Source organism: Marmota flaviventris, chromosome 9 (genome assembly GCF_047511675.1).
Source record: "Marmota flaviventris isolate mMarFla1 chromosome 9, mMarFla1.hap1, whole genome shotgun sequence".
NCBI classification, from domain to species: domain Eukaryota; kingdom Metazoa; phylum Chordata; class Mammalia; order Rodentia; family Sciuridae; genus Marmota; species Marmota flaviventris.
Window position 1 is genome coordinate 2,048,557 of NC_092506.1, and position 19,663 is coordinate 2,068,219.

The 19,663-nt window shown below is 39.5% G+C and overlaps 1 long non-coding RNA gene across 3 annotated transcripts; it reads left to right on the forward strand.

Annotated features, from left to right (window-relative positions):
* The first annotated feature begins 2,613 nt into the window (after window positions 1-2,613).
* On the forward strand, window positions 2,614-9,095 carry LOC139706843 (uncharacterized). Of its 3 annotated transcripts, none has more exons than XR_011708473.1 (5): window positions 2,614-2,754; window positions 3,481-3,625; window positions 6,455-6,535; window positions 6,726-6,767; window positions 8,978-9,095. It is a non-coding gene; the product is annotated as an uncharacterized lncRNA (long non-coding RNA). The 3 variants fall into 3 exon arrangements; XR_011708472.1 differs by having other exon boundaries at window positions 3,528-3,625; XR_011708471.1 differs by lacking the exon at window positions 2,614-2,754 and having other exon boundaries at window positions 3,388-3,625.
* Window positions 9,096-19,663: the final 10,568 nt, after the last annotated feature.

The window sequence follows — 19,663 nt, forward strand, 5'->3', positions numbered from 1 at the left end:
CAGTAAGAAAGTCATGTACACTGGTACAGATTCCTTGGATTGTGGATTTTTGCCCAGCGTCTCAGTGGGTTGCATGGTCTCCTCCAGTCTCACAGTCATACTCTGCAAGCTCCCCCAGAGTCTCAGTGTTCTTCTTTCATCCACCATGCATGCAATTGTACTCTTGGACATTCCTTGCATCTCAGTGTGCTTCAGGATGCTCCTCAGGATTTCAAAGAGCCAAAGGACTTGCCCAAGGCCTTAGTGGAACTCATGGTCATTAGAGGCTCTCCAATGTTTTTTAGGGTGTCTTATAGTATCTCATTCATTTCAAGCATATATAATAATTTGACTGACAAAGTATGTTATAGTAGCAGCTAGGGCTTTATAAAACAGTCTGAGTAATAGACAAAACATGAGCAACATGTTTTATTCTTATATTTAGAGGATGGCTGGAGCCTCTGAGGTCTATTTACTCTTTTCTCTCTCTCTCTCTTTTCTATCTTTCTTCTTGTTGTTGTTTTATTTATTAATTAATTTATTTTTTAGGAGACACCTTTGTGCTGTTGACATAGTCTCCTGTCTGCAATGAGTGTTGGAAAGCAGTGGTCTCTTATGGTTTGTTCTCTCCAAGGAACTTATAAGCTTCAGGTTGAACATGTTAAGAGACTTAACAACAGGTTGAAACAGGAGTATGCTATCTTAGATAGAATGGAGGAAGGGCTCTGGAGGCCGGAACATTTTAATCCTCCAGAGGTGGTCTCCAACTTTTTGGACCTAAACTGGACTCCATTTTTTTTATGATCTGACCCAATTAACTCTCTACACTGACTGAAATTTTTATTTTATTTTCCCATCTGATTCTAAGGACTCCTTGCTGCTGTGAGAAAAAGAGGAGGATCAATTTTGCTGCTACAAGGTTATAGGGGGCAGCATAGTAGTGGGACAAGCAGTTGGAGTCCCCTATTAGAGATAGGGTAGGTCAAGTGGTCCATGGTAAAAGTCTGATTTCTGAAGAACAGGTTGTAAAGTCATCTTGATGTGGATGTGGGAAGCCACTCTTGAGCTATTTAGTGTCTTCTCTTGGCCTTGAGCCAGGGATATTTTGGTTTGGTATTGCATGTCATTTTGTGGCTTCTCCCACTTCCTGAATTATGCAATGCAAGTGACTTCAGTCTTACCTTGGTCGAAAAGGCTGCTCTTTTAGCTTCAGAAATAGGTATGACCCACTGGGCCTGGACAGTCCACCTTCTACCTTATTTGGCAGAAGAATATTGTATGGAAAATCTTTGAAGTTTCTCCATATATAATAAAGCAAATTTGGGCTCTCTCTTCCCAGTGTGGAAGCTTGATTTGTAAGGTCAAAGAGCCGTCCCACCCCTGCTTTTCAAAATCACTTTCTGTGTAGTGTGGTTTTTCTGCTGCCTTCTTTTCTTGGCTGTATTTCACAGCTAGACTGCTTTATGCAAAACAAACAAACAAACAAACAAACAAACAAATTCCACCACTTGTGCAGGATGTTGTGGGGAGCTACTCCAAATGCATGCACCTTTAAGTCCTGATGCACCACAGGGATCTGAATGATTACTGTAGTCTGGCATGGTAGCACCATGGCTCATGACTGGGTCTTATTGTGAGCTGAATTGTAGAAGATAAGTGAATTAGAAGAAAAATCTGTAACATTATACTTTTAATATTTGGGAATATTTTGCCTTTAGAAAGAGAAAAAAACAATTTTTTATAATTCTGGAGACTCTAAATAAATATAAAGAATTATTAAGACGACTAATGGGATATGTTGTTAAGTTCAGTCTTCTCCCATGGGAAAAGTGCCTCTGTGGACTTTTTTGAATTGTTTTTATGAATCTTTATATTGTAAAATATTAGGTAAAGTTTTTTGTTCGTTTTTTTTTTTTTGTTTGTTTTTTTTTGGGGGAGGGGGGGTTATGAACTAGAAGTCTGTGCTTGGATAGTGAGAAAAGGGAAAGAAGGAATTTGTTATGAGACTTTATACAAGGATTCTTTACCTGTAGAGAAGTGAATTTTATTTTTCTATTGTTTTTGTGAATACTCAGAAAGTTTATGCTGAACCTCTTTGCTACATTCTTGATCTACCATATCAGAATTGCCACTATTCTATAATGGGGTCTGTAACTAGACCTACCACCAGCAGTGCTTTTAACCCTTAAACTACCTGATCTAGGTGCCAAATGATAGTAACACTGATAGTAGCAAATCTGATAGTAACACTGGCATCTGCTGTTAAAACACACATTTTAAAGTCCCACATGGTGCAAGGGAAAATACAAAAGACAGAAGAACATCAGCTAAAAGCAAGCACAGGGAGCAGAGATAAGGCAAGCTGCCTCCCACCCTAGGATCCTCCCCAGCTGCAGAAAATACAAACAAATCAAATGGAATGCAAGTGGCTAGGGAAGCACAGAGAGCCTTTGCCCCAGACAATGAGCAGCTGGTCCCTGCTGTTTCCATCACCAAGGTAACAACAGGAAGCCTGGAAGGCCCAACCTGATTTCCTGGTCCTGCCTCCTGAATTTTCCCGGCTTCCCATTGGTCCTTTCACTGTCACTCAGACAGGACTTCTGGTCCCACTTTCCAGCCACTAATCTGTACTTCCTGTTTTATCCCTGCTACCAGGAGCTGCATTTTTAAAAATATCCACCTAAAAATACTAATGAAAGATCTTTTTCAGGCAAAATTTAACTCCACAGGCTTCTACATTGCATCGCTGAGCCTAACTTTTTCAAAGTTTCTAAGGTAACTTACCAATTTTTTTCTTTATAGCTGTATTATTAAAAAAATTGCAGAGATGATGTAACAATTATAAGAACTACATAAGCTTCTTTATATTTTGCTTTTAATTTTGAAGGTTATGAGGAGGCATTTGCTTCTCACAGGAACAAAAGCCAGCAATGTTCCTGTGATAATCAAAGACCTCATTCTCTTTCCTGAGTATATAAATCCAAGATGTAAGTAAATATACAGAAGGATCTTAATATGTTACAGCAGAAATGTAAAACAATGCACTACTAACCCAACAAAAATCAAAATGTATCCAAATATCATAAGAACCATGTGGATGCATAAAGTTAATACAATTACAAGTTATGCCCTTATTCTTAATACATATTTTTCTAGGGATTTGGATAACCTATAGTTGTTAATTCATTAAATAATTAGCATATATGTCTAATTGTTTAATTAGTACATATTTATCTAATTGTTTTTCTTCAACAGAAAACACATAATTTATATAGTACTTATACATGCATTTCTCTGATGCTCTGCCTTTTAGTTACAGGTATTTGAGATAAATGTAGTTTACTATAAGTTTGCTTTCAGGAGATAATACAACCATCAAGTAATCTCTCTCAAATATTTGTACAAACTCTATAAGGTAATAAACAAATATAATTAATTCTGTCTACAGAATAATACAATGGTTTTAACTATATTTTCATTGAGATATTTCTTCTTATCAAGGTACAATAATCTGTTAGATTCTAAGGTTTTCAACTATTGTTCCAAAGAAAAACCAGGAAGAATTCTAAAAGAAAAAGAAGATACTTCAACAGAGAGGAAGCACACATTGGGGGCCCTAAGAGGAAGAAATGAATCATCCCTTTGGGTAAAACAAGGTCTTTGTATTCTGGATTTTAATGATAAAAGTATTTTCCTAAAAAAGAAAATCTGTATATCATTATGTAGACAGATGATATAGAAAGTTAAAACAATTGAAAAAGAGATTTATATGTACTGGACTGTCTATAAAAATTTTAACTTACTCAAGAGTATTTCAGGCTATTTTTTTGATTTTACTATGCTGATGTGAGCTAAGATTTTGTCCATATTTTGACACAACAAAGACCTACTAAAATGTTAAGTGTATTTTCTTTAAGGAAGGTTTTTATTGCCTAATGATTCTTATTGTTACAGCAAGGATTAATTTTAATAAATAAATTCACATCCTTGATTAAACACTAAATATATTAAAGTACTGACTTAGATTCTAAATTTGACAATTATCCTTTGAGACTAAATTTTATTGATTCAAAGACACTGCTGAAATTTACAAATTACTTTTTTTTTTTTTTTTTTTTTTTTTTTGCTAGATAGCTGTGAGATTTGGGAGAACATTGATCTTCTCCAAATTAAAGTCATACATTGCTTTTGAGCAATAAAGGTTGCAAACTTTTTTGGAAATTCATTGGTATTATATAGTTCTTTGATTGGACCTGTTATTTTAAAAAATTGTAAGATTTACATAATACTCCCTACACTGGGAAGTAAGCTTAATCATATTTTCTCAAAGACAATTCAGAGACATCTATTTAAGGATGATATTCTGAGATATAGAGATATTTTGGAAACTTCTCTCAAGAAGAGATTGAGGGCTCCCTATAATTTAAATTACTAATATTATGATTTATAACAACCTTTTAAATAAAGAAAAGGGGAAAAACAGGACCCCACAAGCACACACTAGATCTTTCAAATATTTTTAAAATTTTTTCTTAAATTGTAATATTAAGACTTTTATTGTTACTCAACATAATTCAGTAAATTAAATCAGATTTCAAAGGGGAGTTGAAACCTCTCATCATGAAAATGACTGAAAAGCCTGAAATAGTAAGGTAAATCTCCAAACTATAGAATTTAGAGCCATGCAGTTTCATGAGCTTATCAGGAAAGTAAAAATTATGAAGAGATTTTTATGGACCCATTTCTCAGGTCCACCTTTACTGTGCCTTGAAGTGTGGAGTGGAAAGTCCACCCATGAACTAGATTAATTGTACTGACTGTAATATTCAATTACTCATATATGTTCATCTTATGGTAAACAGACTGTCTGGGAGTATCTTTTGAGAAAAAGACAGCATGTAAGAAACCTAAACCAGCCAATCATGCTGGGTCTTAAAAGTTAAGACTATATTTACTTTTCTGGATAATTGTCAGAAGGATTGTTAAAAAATATATATTTTTTCTATACAGGCCAGTTATTTACATAAGATATCCACCAACATATTATTCTCCTACTCATTCTACAATGGGAGTTGACACCTTTCCTAAGTGGATAGATTGTGCAAATGTGTTGCCAGTGTGACAGAAGATATCTAGAAATAATGGATATATTTTACACTGGTCTCCCAGAATAGACAAAGCTGATTATGCAAGGATGCCACACACCTGGAAGTTTACTGGTAATAACCTAACCCTCAGTGAGTTGGCACCCAAAAGGATGTTTAGATGTTTGACTTCTACCTTCAAAATATTTACATTACTGACAGACCTAAAAACCTCATTAAATGTGAGACTTAACTGAAAGGATGATGAATATCCTGCAGCCTATAAAAATACAACTTATCTTATTGTATCACTAGTCATTGACAGCTAATATTTCAGATGTATAATATGCTGAAGTTAACATTCAGGCTTTGAAACAGGTGCATGTCAATTAACCAGACCTAGGCAAGCTCCTGATCTTATGATCCTTGAAGTGACTACATTAAATATCATTCCCTGCTTCTATAATTATAGTCTTTATGGCAATGTTTTAAACTTACAACATTTGAATTTTCTTAAAAATTGGCTTAAGTTACTTCCAAGATCCTTCATAGTCATATAAGTTCTGATGGAAGAATTGGAACTAAGTTAAAATGCTCTAGAAGACAATATACTGAATAATGCAAATGAGCCTTCTGCTCTATGGTTTGTGGATAGGTTTAAATGCCATGCCAATTAAACATATCTGTGTTACTATGGCCAAATGCAATGCTTCCCAATAGAATTGAGAAAAAATTAAAAATCTTCTGATGAGTGTTTGTCAGAGTAATGATAATAACCTTGGATCTTGCAAGTTGACTACATTATTGAAATGATATGTTTTCTACTAATTCCTTTTGTGTTTCAATAGTAGATTATGATGACCTCAAACCAAGAATCCAGTGACTAAAAATGTAATACCCCAATTGCCTATAAATATTAAGAAAGAGGGAATTTGTGGGTAGCCACTCCAAATTTAGGCATCTTTAGTCCTGATGAACCATGGGGGTCTGAAAGATTGCTGTAGTCCCATGCAGCAGTGCCATGACAGGTACTCCATCTTTTCCCATGGTTGGATAATAAGGTATGGTCCTGGGAGTAGCCCTAGGAGTAGGTAGAACCCAGAAGAATTGAGTGTGGGGAGCCACTCTGAATGATCTGCTCCTTCCATCCTGGAGGGGAGATGCTTTGACTGGCACTACATATTATAGTGACCTGGACATTGTCCTGGTCCCGGAAGTTTGAGGGTATGTCTTAAGACATAGGCATGTCACCCCATGGCCCTTTGGGTTGAATTACACTCACATGTCCTTTGTAACCCTGCCACCTCTGAACTTTTTTTGATGGAACTTTCTAAGAATGAGGGTCCCCCAATAAAAGCCCATTCCTGAGTATGCTCATTCTCTCTCACCAGCCTCTCTTGACTTTCACTTGCTCTCCCATTTGGGGAGCCTGAGGCAGACAGCAGAGAAACCATCCTGAAGCTTGATTAAAGGTAAAGTGTGTGTCTGTGTTTTCTTTGGTGTCCCTGGAAATTCACATGAAGGACCTTAGGTTCAGCTGCCCACATGGGCACCAGTTGAGTTACACTCGCCTGTTCCCTTGTAATCCTACACCTTGCCTAATTTGAATGGCTTCTTCCCAATGAAAAGGTTCAGTAAGTGCTTCTCTCTCTCTTTCAACAGACCCCAAGGTTGCAGGATCCATCTTAAAATCCAAAGAAAAAGGTATTTCTCTGCCTCTGTTTGGTTAGTTTGTGCAGCCCATTTCACCTGGAGTGACCTTGAGTGTTTAGTTGTGTGACTTCACAGGACATGGGTCTATGAAAGAAACAAAGACATGAGTGCTGATATGAGATTAATACAAGATAAATGTTTCATCATCTGGAACATGTCAATGAATATCATGAAGATGATAGAAATCAATAATCTCTCACCAGGAGGTGTCAGAGCTGAGAAGTTGTCCTCATAATAAGGCCTAAAAGGCCAGAGAGGACAAAGCTAAATTTGGGAATGTAAATCTTTAACCAGGTCAGAGTTATCAAGAATGTAAACACAACATTTTGTTAAGCTACTTAATGCCATCTGATTTTTGTAAAATATCTTTTTATTGGAATGATCTGTGTTTTAATTTTAAGTGTATTTCTTAGGTATTCAAGATCAAGCTGTTTAAGGTGACCTTGTTTTTATCTATCATTAAGAGTCAGCTGAGTTTTCTTGGTGTGTCTGTTGAGTAACTAATGAGCAGCTGTTTAGCTCTGCTAATGCCATCCACCTAGATAAGTCAAGGTCTCACTGACCATGTGGCTTCCCTTGGAAACACCAAAAATATTTCTCTTTTCCAATGACTCTCCTTTTTCACAGTATGTATCCTGATTGGATTTCTTTTTTTTAAGGTCCACCGGCAGACAGCAGGGAAACCATCCTGAAGCTTGACCCAGATTTACAAAGCTCTTAGAGAAGTTCCCTTGTTCCCTGGGTTCAAGCTGACTCAGAGGGCAAGAGCTAAATATTGGGTTTCTTGCCCCCAACCCCACCTTTTTAACCTTAATCTTTAAGCCTTGATCTTAAATATCCAGCAATCCCATCTTAAATTAAGAGTACTGGGCTTTAACTTTAATATTTATAACTTTACAGTCATCTTTACCCCTTTTATTTAATTGAGGTCTCTATTAGTTCTGGAAGTTAGCATTATATACTATCTGTCTATAGATAATGGCCTTATATTTCAAATTAATTTAGGTTGTTATATTTGAAATTGTACTTTTGTAAGGCAGTAACATATAGCTATTAAAGTTTAAAAGAAAAAGTTAAAATGAAATTAACAAGAGTAAAAACTCTTGAAAATATCAAGAGTAAAAAAAAAATAATTTGTACATAATCTTAAACCTTAGCTGAGTTATACATTATATCCTATGTTTGAGACCACAGTAATCTTTAAAATAAAATATCAATCTTTTGAATAAAATTTGAAGTGAGATGAGTCTGGCCTAACTGATCATGTTAGTTAGCACAATATGACATTATCTAAAACAAGAATTAAAGAAAGGCTAAGAGAGGTTTAACTTTCTTTTTTGGAAAAAGTGGCAAAACATTTATATGTTTTACAAGAATAATCTTTAAGTAGATCAGTCCCTCATTATCTTTTAGAAATACATTTACATTTTTATCCCAGTGTAATAAGTAACATAAGGTTTAGATTTGGTTACAGAACATTAAATGATATAAATAAATTTGTTATCCTTATAAGTCTAAAATTACCATTAGAGACAACTTTAGTTTGGAGACCACTAGCTTGATAAAATGTTCTTTCAAAACTTTAAACTGTCAGGGTTGTGGCTCAGCAGGAAAGCACTCACCTAGCATGTGTGATGGAGGCCCTGGGTTCGACTCAGCACCACATATAAATAAAATAAACATATAAAAAATAAAATAAAAATTTTACTTTAAAGTCTTCTATACCTGAAATATATGAACACATTTACTATACAAAGAAGTATAACAGTGCCATAATTACATTGATGTTTACATATTAATAAAGTTTAGCTTTTAAAGAAAAATCTAGACTCTGTAATATAGTACAATACTCTAAAATAACAATATAATCCCTGATTTTTAACACTAACTGCTCTAGACAGTAAAACTTAACAGTTAAGAGTAAACTAATATTTGAAGAAATCCTTGTCATTTCAACATATATAGTAAACTTTGGTTTATATCAGTACATTAATAATTGACTTTAGGGAAAAACCTTGAGTAGATTTAACTGATTGTGTTACTTATATATAACTGACTTAACTGCACACAAACCTTTTAAAATTTACCCTTCATTTGTATAGACATTTTTATCAATTATATTCATTCATTCATAAATTCATTCTCTCTCTCTCTCTCTCTCTCTCTCTCTCTCTCTCTCTCTCTCTCTCTCTCTCATTTAGATGTATTACAACTTTACTACATAAAGACTCTCTTACCCAGTGGAAGGTTTTTGCTTAGCACCTGGATGACCATCTTAAGCATCAACAGCCATCTAAAGAAAAAGTTTTGCTTTCCTGCCCAATGGTAACTGACCATTTTTTTGTTATTCAGCCAACATTATCCTTTGTTCTCTAATAATGTCCAAATTAATGAAGTACACAAACACCTAATTCTTTGTTTTTATAGCCAGTTTATTAGCTTCCAACAACAGAAGGGCCATGGCGGCAAGGACCCATAAGCAAGGTGGCCAGCCTTGGGTACATACAGAGTCCAGCTGTTTAGATAGATAGGCCACTGGATGTGCCATGTTCCCAGCATTTCAGTAAACCCCCTACAGCTATTTCATACCATTTATGGACATAGAGGAAGAAAGGCTTTGTGAGGTCAGGGAGTCCTAGTCCAGGTGCATTGGTGAGTGCTTCTTTAGTGTCCTCAAAGTCCTTTTGTTTTGTTGGTCCCTCCAAAAAGCAAATCCTGTTCTCTCCCTTTTTGGGCCTTCATAGAGGAGTTTTGCCATAACTGAATACTTGGGTATCTATGCACAGCAGAATTAAGTGGCACCAAAGATCTCTGATTTGACAGCAGGTTGAAGGAACTGGAATTGATCAGGTGACCTGTTCCTCTTGTAGCCCAGTTGCCACTGTTTTTGAGTTGGAAAGAAACCAAGGTTCTTTACTTTTCTTGACAGATCTGGGCTTTCTTTTTTGAAACTTTGTAACCAGCCTTACATAGGAGAGTGAGTAGCAGCTGTGTTCTTTTTATGCCATCTTCTCTGGTTGCTCCAGCCAGGAACAGATCATCTACATATTGAAACAATGTGCATCCACATTGTTTTTCAGGAAAGGCTTTTAAGTCAGAATCTAGCACCATCCCCAAAATGGTTGGTGACTTTTTAAAACCTTGTGGTAATCTAGTCCAGGTCAATTGGCCCTTGTTCCCATTGGAGTCCTCTCATTGGAAGGCAAATGGTGGCTGACTCTGTGGTACAAGTTGTGTGCAGAAGAAGGCATCTTTAAGGTCCAGACATGTGAAATAGCCTGCCTCAGCTGGGGGCAGATTTAGGAGATTATGTGGATTAGGGACCACAGAATGTAAGCTGACTGTGGCTTGATTTTTTGCATGTAAATGTTGGACTGGCCAATAATGATCAATTTCTGGTTTTTGGACAGGCAAAAGAGGTGTAATTAATGGTAATGGGTGAGTTCTGACAATTCCACATTGTAAAAGTGTGTTCAAATGTTTTTGAATTCCAAGTTTTGCCTTATAAGGAATGTGATGTTGTCTTAGGTGACTCATATGGCTTCATGTTCAAATTTCATCACCACTGGGAGAAAGTTTTGGGCTAGTCCAGGTGGGCTGGCCTCTGTCCATACTCCTTATATTTGGAAAGGGATTTGTGGGTCCTGTTATGATGTTTCTACTAGGCTGAAGAGGTGCCATGCCTCTTCTCAGGGAATTGTGAGGGTTAAAATATTTGCTTCAGGTTTTCTCAATGATACCAGTGACTGGCCTTTTGCATCAACAGTTATCTGGGCTTGGAGTTCTCCTACCAGATCTCAACCTATCAATTGAACTGGGCAATCTGGCATGTATAGAAATTTGTGGACTACTTTATGGCCTGCTGAATTTCAATGCTGTTGTAACAGGAAAGGATGATCTGTTTTGCTTCCTGGGGCCCCCACAATTGTGGTTTCTTCTTTGAAAGTTGGCTCACAACCAAATGGTGAGCCCCAGCATCCACCATATAGTCCATAGGTTTGTCCCCTATAAGCATTTGAATCATAGGCTTCTGGGGGCCCAAAACAATGGAGCCAGTCAGTCTTCATCCTCATCATAATTTTCCATGGTGTCCAGGTCCCACAAAAATTTTTCTCATGGGCATCATAGTAGTGTCTGTGGCATTGAGCATCATGGGGGACACATTCTTAGGACTGGTATCCACCTTGAATGACTTGGCCTCTCTTATCCTGGTAAGGAGTAGCAGGAACTCAGTTGGCTTTCTTCAATGTGGGGCATTCATTTTTCTAGTGGCCCTCTAGATGGCACTGGGTGAATTGGTTTAGTTTCAGCCTAGTCTCTGGGTGAGGAAGTTGATCCAGACCATCCTTCTGCCCTGCATCTGGTTCTTATTCTAATATTTGTTTTGGCTTTGTCCTGGTGGGAACCCATTTTGGGTGACTTCTGAGTCTGTAGTAAAGGTAGCTGCAAGGAGAAACCATCTTCTTCATCTTTCAGTCTGCTTCTTGCTGGGTCTCTTAGTCTTGATTGACAAACACTGTGGTGGCCACTTCAAACAGCTCACTGGCATTCTTCCTAGCAAAACCCTCTAGTGTTTTGTAATTTGGGTGACTGTCACTCTGTGCCTGTCCCACAAAGCTTGCATTGACCACCTGCTGGTTGTCTGGTGCCTCTGGATCAAAGAGAGTAAAGAGTCAGAAGCTTCACAAAGTTGTTCATAGAACTGGCTGGGGCTTTCATCAGGATTTTAGAATACTTTTGATACCTTGTTCATGTTTAGGGCTCATCTTCTTCTTTTAGGCCTCCTATGAGGAGTTCTTGATATCTCTTTTTCTTTTGGAGGTCTTCATCTTTGCTAGGCTCCCACCCTGAGACTGTGTTGGGAAACTGGGCCTGGGCATGGGCTTGATGTTGACTTGTGCATCTGGTGCATGTTCTTCCAGCCATTTTAAAGTGCTCGGGTCACCCATTTGCTCTCCTTTGTATTGATAGAGTAAGACATAGCTGGCAGCAGTTCCCCCAGTGTTTTAGTCAAGTATTTTGCTGCTTGACTAAAGGATCTGACCAGAACAATTTTAAGGGAGAAAAAGTTTATTTGAAGGGTCACAGTTTCAGATGTCTTAGTCCATAGAAGGTGACTCCATTGCTTGGGGCTCCAGTTGAGGCAGGATGTCATGGCAGAAGAATGTGGTAGAGGGAAACAGCTCACATGTTTATCAGGAAGGGGGGGGAGAGAGAGAGAGAGAGAGAGACTCACTCGTATCACTTGTATCACTTTCCTGATACAAATATATATCTAAAGCCACACCTCAATTTCCACCTTCTCCAGCCACACCCTACCACTTTATTATAACTCAGTTAATGCGTATTAGGAGATTAAATAATTAGTTGTGTCAAGGCTCTTACAACCCAATTATTTCTCCTCTGAACCTTATTGCATTGTCTAACATGTGAGCTTTTGTGGAATACCTCATATCCAAACCTTAACAAGCAGGTAGGTCAGTGGGCCTGGATAATGGATTGTATCATATGAATCATGGTCTGAGATTTCTGTGTGTAGGAGGTAGTATGATTTTTCCAATTTCAGAGATCTTTGGAGGTAAAAGCCTGATACTTGGAAATATATTGGGCCCCTCGGATGATTTCTTTCTGGTCAACATAGGCAGGTCCTCAAGTCTCTCACAGGGGCATTTGAAGAGTTCTCAGCTGGGTTGTGGCCCTGGTCTTAGGATGGGTTTCCATCTTGATCTTGCAAGTTGGAGGAGGAATCTTTGGCCCTTGCGAAGCCTCTGGTCTTGAGGACCTCATAGGAGAAGGAGTAACTGGTTTTGAAGAACCTTAATCAGCTGTTTCTGGGGATTTGGGGGCTGAGGTGACTGTCCATTGTTTCAGTGGTCTTGGAAATGTTGGATAGATTGGACATAAGGTGGTGGGTTCTCTTCTGCCTCACCGGATAAAACTGGTTCTTTTTCTGCCTTTTCTTTGTCATATTTTCTCTTCTTAGTTTCCTTTTTTGGGTCTTAGAGGCTGCTACCATCTGAGCTAAACTCAATTTTGATTGTCCACCTAGCAGGCTCAACCCCTGGGGTGTTTCTAGACTATCTCTTGCCAGCAGTCAAGGAAACTATTCTGGGTGTCCAGGGGTTCCAACAACTATTAAAAAGACCTCAGCAATGATACTTTAATTAAAGATCCTTCTGGTGGCCAGCACACACCAAAGCTTGGCCATTCTAATTCACAGAGAGAACACAACTTTGCTGAGTAAATTTCTGGGGGTAAACTTGCAGTCTTCCCCTTAGCCCATCAGCTGGTAAATCCGGAGTGCCAGGTGGTGAAAAAAGGTTTCATCTCCTGCTTAAGATACACCCAGTGATTTGTTGCAATCTCGCCATAATAATGGTCAGAGCAAAATTTCAAAACCCTCAAATTACACAAACAAAAAGGGAGTGACAGTTTCCCTTATGCTTGCTGACCCCAAACAGAGACTAATTAAGTGACTCCTTGGATCCTTTTTGGCTCCACCTCCTTTTGGAGGTTATTCAGGACTATCAGGTGTTGAACAATCCTCTGTTCCCCCAACTTAGTCCTCTTGGGGGAGGTCAGATTGGCTACCACTGAGGGACCAGGACCTACCTTTTTGGTCAGGTGGTGCTTCTCATTTCCTATTTCTGGTTCCTGTTCCTCCTGAATTCTCTTGTGCTTCAGGGTGGAAGTTCTGAGATGTCAGGTGAGTTGTTCCTCCTTCAGCCAAAGAGCTGCCTCTGTGGTATGCTAAGGGGAAACAATGTCCTCCAACATCTCAAAAAGCCAGACTCCAGATATAAGAGAGGCAACTTCACCATTACCATCCCATTTCGATTGCCAAATGTTGCAGGACAGATGAGGCTGAACACCTGCAGAATTAGCATAAAGCAGGTTTATTGGCTACAGCCGGTTCAGAGTGTGGCTATATCCTAAAATTTCCTCCTCTGAACCATGAGTCTAGAAATTCTTTGAACTTTATACCCACTGACAGGAGGGATTTAGATTTCCACTTTTGCTGGAGTCTACCTAAAAGTATCTTTTTTGTTTGAATTCATAGAGAGTGCTTTTGTTTTACTTTTGGTTTTAATTTAGTCAGAGGTTATATGCTTTACCGCAGAAGCAGAAGTAACATCATAAAGTCTGTTGCCAAACTTAGCTTTTACAAGACAAAGTAATCAGAAAAAGGAAGTCTAATCACATTTGGGCTTTTTTGCAGGAATTTTTCCTGATATTCTGTTAATAAGAATACATATGTTGAAGGTACCTGGAGAAGCTTAATTAAGGTTCATTGGTGGAGGAGGGGGCACCACTACACTCTGGGACTTCACAGGGTTTCAATAGGTCTTATTGATTTTTCCTGGTGCCCATGGAGTTTCAGAGCCATCCTCAGAGTCTTCTTTGTCTTCAGGATCTTTTACATGTTCTCCATGAGGCTCAGTGCTGTTCTCAGAGTGTCAGTTTTGCCCAGTGTTTCTTCCACCCTCAGAGCAAGACTCTGAATCTTCCCAAAGGAATCACTGGGTTCAGGATCTTTGGGCTTTTTCAATAAATCCCAGGGCCTTGCCCAGGGCCTCTGTGGAGCTAAGTTTCATTCCTGGCATCACAGTCATGCTTAGCATCTTCCCCAGAGTTTGTCTGTGTGTCAGGTCCTTCCCAAGAGTCTTAGTGGGGCCTAAGGCCTACCCTACTGATTCAGTGGCTTAAAGAACTCTGCACACTCTCTAGTGGTACTTAGATTCTTCCACAGTATCCTGGGTAAAGAATGGCCTTCACCAGTGTCTCAGTGGGGAATAATTCCTTGCCCAGTGTGCCATTGAAACTCAGGGAGATTTCCATCATCATTGTGGTGATTAGGACCTTTTGCAGTGTCAGTGGATCTCGGGGTCACCACATGTTTCTTAGTATAAGCTCAAGGCTTTCTCCAGAGCCTCAGTGTGGCTCAGTGCTTACCCCAATGGCTTACAGGGGCTCAGGGAATGTTTCAGGTTTGTTTTCTTTCCCCCTAGAGCTTCTGTGAGGCTAAAGTTTTCCAACAGCTTTCAGTGGGGTTTGAGGCCTTCTCTAGGGTCTAAGTGGGGTGGTTTTAGTCAGCTTTTTTTGCTGGTTTATTGTAAGAACTTAAATAGAATAACTGTGGAGAAGGAAAAGTTTATTTGAGGTCTCACAGTTTGAGAGGTCTTAGTGCATAGAATACTGGCTCCATTTCTCAGGGCTTGAGGTGAAGCAGGAAATCATAATGGAAGAGTGTGGCAGAGTAAAGCAGCTCACATGATGAACAGGGAGAAAAGAGATGGAACTCCACTCACAAGGTATAAAATATATACCACAAAGCCATGCCCCCAATGTCCCACCTCTCTCATTCACACCCTACCAGCCTTCAGTTATCACTCAGATAATCCCTATCAGGGAATGTATTTACTAGGCACTTAGGACACATCATTTCTCCTCTGAGCCTTCTTGCATTGTCTCACACATGATCTTTTGAAGGATACCCTGTTAGAGTCTGTAAACAAGTCAAAATAACACCTGGCATTTTGCCAGGGGAATGCTAGAGTTCGTAAACAAGTCTGGATGGTGCCTGGCAAAATGCCAGAGGGAGTGGTTTGAGAAGTAACAAAAGCGAGCCATTAAGTGTGGAGATTCCTGATTGGTTGACTGCTGTATCTAGTTTATGTTAATTAGATAAGCTGTGTGGAATGTATAAATACTGCTCCTGTCCTGCAATAAATGGCTCCTACTCCTGCTGTATGAATCTACACAAGTTGTTCGTCACCCCCCGGTTATTTTGCTGCAGCCGGACTGCGGCAATACCCCACATCCTAACCATAACATTCCACACTTGGCCCAGAAGCTCACAACCATCTCACAATGCAAAGTACATTTTGTCCATTCTCAAGAGTCTCCATGGTCTCAACTGTTCCAAGACTGCTCAAAGTTCAAGTCCAAAGTCTTCTTGAGGTTCAAAGCAATCTTTCATTGGGAGTTTCTCTAAAATTAAAAGCAATTTACAATTACCCAATATATAATGGGTACAGAGTAAGCATTTTTATTCACAAAATTTGGTGCACAGAAAAAAGGCATAGGACTAAAGCAAGACTAAAATCCAGCTGGTCAAACAGGTCCTATAGTTTTGTGTCAGTATGTGGAACACATAATGTTCTCTCCAAAGGTCTTGTGTATCTTTGCCCCTGTTGCCTTGTTGGTTGTAGACCAAGGGGCCATTTTGTTGACTGGTCTCTGCTCAATTCCTGCAGTGTTCCAAGGATGATGTCTTATGTTACTGACATTTCTTAATGCAACTTCAGTTTTCTCTTCACATCTCCAGACTTTGACTTCTCAGGTGCCTGCAGGGACTCTAATCCTATGTTACTTTATCTGGCTTCCTAGGCCTTCTTTTGAAATCTTGGTAGAACCCGTCATAAGTTCCTCACTCCAGTATCCTACAGAACCAGAACAACATGACTGGCACCAAGGTCTGCCACCATGTTGAGCCAAGCCTCCAGGATCCGGGCTGCAGCAGCCTCTGAGTGTTTGAGCAGCTGAGCCTGTTTTTTAATTAATTCCCTGATAGAGATTAACTGAGTGGTAACTGAAGGCTGCTAGGGTGTGACTGGAAGAGGTGAGACATTGGGGCAAGGCTTTGAGGTATATATTTTATATCTTCTGAGTGCAGTTCCCTCTCTCTCCTCCCTGTTCATCTTGTTAGCTGCTTCACTCTGCCACACTCTTCCACCCTGATTTCCTAAACTTTCTAGGCCCCATTGTGTAAGAAAGATGCCTCACTGGTCTCTTCTTAAGAAAATTCTCACCTTTACTCCCAGGAACTTGAGATAGGTGTGGTCTTGCCATATTTTGAGATGCCTTCAAGCCATCTTTCTTATTGTCTCTGGTCAAATCTTTAGCATATTTGTAGTGGTAGTAATGACTTTAACAACTGAAACTTTATTAACCCTAATTTTGTGGCCTGTCAAGTTCACTTTTTCCAAATCTTATGCTATGTGTTCTGCTTCTGAATATTACAATAAATTTGGTTAAAAGGTGCCAGATGTGTCTATGCCATTGCCTGAATTCTATGCCACCTAGAGATTTCCTCCACCACATAAAGAAGCCAATCACTTCTGGGGCTAGGATTGTGGCTCAGTGGTTGAACGCTCATCTGGCATGTGTGAGGCACTTGGTTTGATCCTCAGCACCACATATCAAATAAATAAATAAAAGTAATGGTTCTGTGTCCATCTACAACTAAGAGAGAAAAAGAATAACCTGACAGTCCCTTCTAAAATCAGCCCCACTGAATGTCTCAGAACCTAGGCAAAATGCAGACACCTCAGCCAGAACATAACAGGAATCACTACTAATTCAAATTGACTTCTACCCTTTATTTCTGAACCTTCTTAAGCCTGGTCTTCACTGACAATTGTCCTATTGCCATTCTGGTCTTCTTAGCTCCAATCAGAATCAGCCATCAATCTCTGCTTACAACAATCTAAAGCATTTTCATGTAGCATTGCTACACATCTCAAAATTCTCCCAAAGAGCTCAACATGCTTATTAAACATGTGGTCACTTAGTCACCAAAATTACCCCACTTTTTGGTATTAATATCTGTTTTATTCAGCTTTTTCACTACTTTGACGAAAATAACCCCACACCAGAACAGTTGTAGGGGAGGAAAAGTTTATTTGAGGGCTCATGGTTTCAGAGGTCTTAGTTCATAGAAAGCTGGCTCCATATCTCAGGGCTTGAGGCAAGGCAGGACATCATGGTGAAAGAGTGTGGCAGAAGAAAGAAACTCACCTGACCAACATAAAGCAGAAGACAATCCTCCATTTAAGAGGGTTCAGAAATAAGCCATGCCCCCAAATTCCTAACTCCTCCAGCCACACCTTAATGACCTTCAGTGACCACTAGTTAATCCAATTCAGAGGACTGAATCACTGATTATGTTAAGGGTCTTAAGACACAATCATTTCTCTTTTGAACCTTCTAACATAGTCTCATATGTGAAGATTTGGAGTACAACTCACATCAAAACTATAACAAGGGTTGTCGAACTTTCTCAGGATCTCCTTGTGTCTCAGAGCTTGTTGAGATCAACAATGAGGCTCATGGCTTTTGCATGTTCATTAGTGGTCTTCAGTGCCTTCCATAGAATATCCATAGTACTCAGCATTTGAAGAATTTCAGTGTGACTCAGAGCTCTCCACAGTATTTCAGCAATGTTCATAGGTTTCCATTAGTGTGATTCAAAGGCCTCCAAATGTGTCTCTTGGCATAGGGTCTTCACTGGATCTAATTTGGGTTCATGACTTTCCCCAGTGTGTCACTGGAATTCAAAGATTTTGCAGGCCTAAAGAGGCCCACAGCATTTCATACTGGTTCAATGGAGTGTGGTTCCTTGCCCAGGTATCACTGTGTTTTATGGTCTCCTCCAGTCTCACCGTCATGCTCAGGGTGTTTTTCTCAGAGTCTTAGTGTTCTTTTTCCTTCCCTTGGGTATTCAGGAGTGATCATAGACAATCCCAGAATCTCTTTGTGTTTCAGGGTGTTCTCATTTGTGTTTTTACAGGTTCTCCATGAAGCTCAGTGCTATTCTCAGAGTCTCAGTGATGTTCAGTGCTTCTTCCATCCTCAGAGTTTTCAAAGAGCTAAAAGCCCTGCTTAGGGCATCTGAGGATCTCATGGTCATAACTGACTCTCAGTGTTTCTCAGGGCCTTTTGCAGTGTCTCAGTCATATGAAGTGCTATTCCCAGAGTGTCAGCTGGAATTAGGTAGTTCCTCAAGGACACCGAGCTCAGGGTCTCTTCCATGGTCTCCGAAAATCTCAGCATCTTTCCCAGGTTCTCAGTGGAGTTCAGTGACATTCCCAGGGCCACAGTGTTGCTCAGGGCCAGTTCAGAATCTTATTGAGTCTCAGGGCATTCCCCAGGGTCACAGTGGTGCACAGGCTCTTCACCAGAGTGTGAGTGGTGTCATTTTCTTTCCAGGTTCTCAATGAAGCTGTAGTCTTCAAAGGTTACAATGATGCTAAGGGCCTTCTCCAGGGTCTTTGTAATATTGTGAGTCATTTTCAGGGTATTAGAGGCCAGGGTCTTCCCCAGTGCCAATGGGACACAGGCCTACCCTAGAGTATCAAGGTGTTTCCCAGAATTTCAATCTTGTTTAGAAAGATCCACATGGACTTTGTGGTGCTCAGATTATTGCTCAGTGTTTAGAAAGTCTACCGTCTCAACAAGTTTCATAGAGTTGTCAAGTTCATTCATTGTTGTCTCAATGGAATTCAAAATCCTCTTCAAAGTCTTTGGAAGGCTAAGGGCCATCCTTAGGTTAACAGACGTATTCACAACCTTCTCAAGAAACTTAGTGGCCTCATTGCACTCCCAGACTCTCAATGCATCTCAGCCACCTTGCAAGATCATCATGTGCTCAGAGTTCTTCTGAGGGTTTCAATAGGTCTCATCATCCTTTCCAGGTCTCATTGAGTTTCAGATCCATCCCCAGAGTCTCCTTTTCTTTTTTGTCATTTTACAGGTTCTCCATGAAGCTCAGTGCTATTCTCAGAGTCTCAGTGATGTTCAGTGCTTCTTCCTCAGCATGAGGCTCTGGATGTTCTCAAAGGAAACACTGGGATTAGGGCCATTAAGTGTTTCTCAATAAAACTCAGAGCATTATCCAAGATCTCTGTGAATCTAAGTGCCATTTCCAACATCACAGTGGTGCTAAGCTCTTCTGAAGAGTTTGATTAATTGTGTCAGGGTATTTCTAAGTGTCAGAGTGAGTGCTAGAGCCTACACTACTTTTTCAGTGGGTTTACAAACTATGCACAATATCTAGTGGTTAGACTCTTCCCCAGTATTCTGGGAATATAATGTCTTTCAATAGT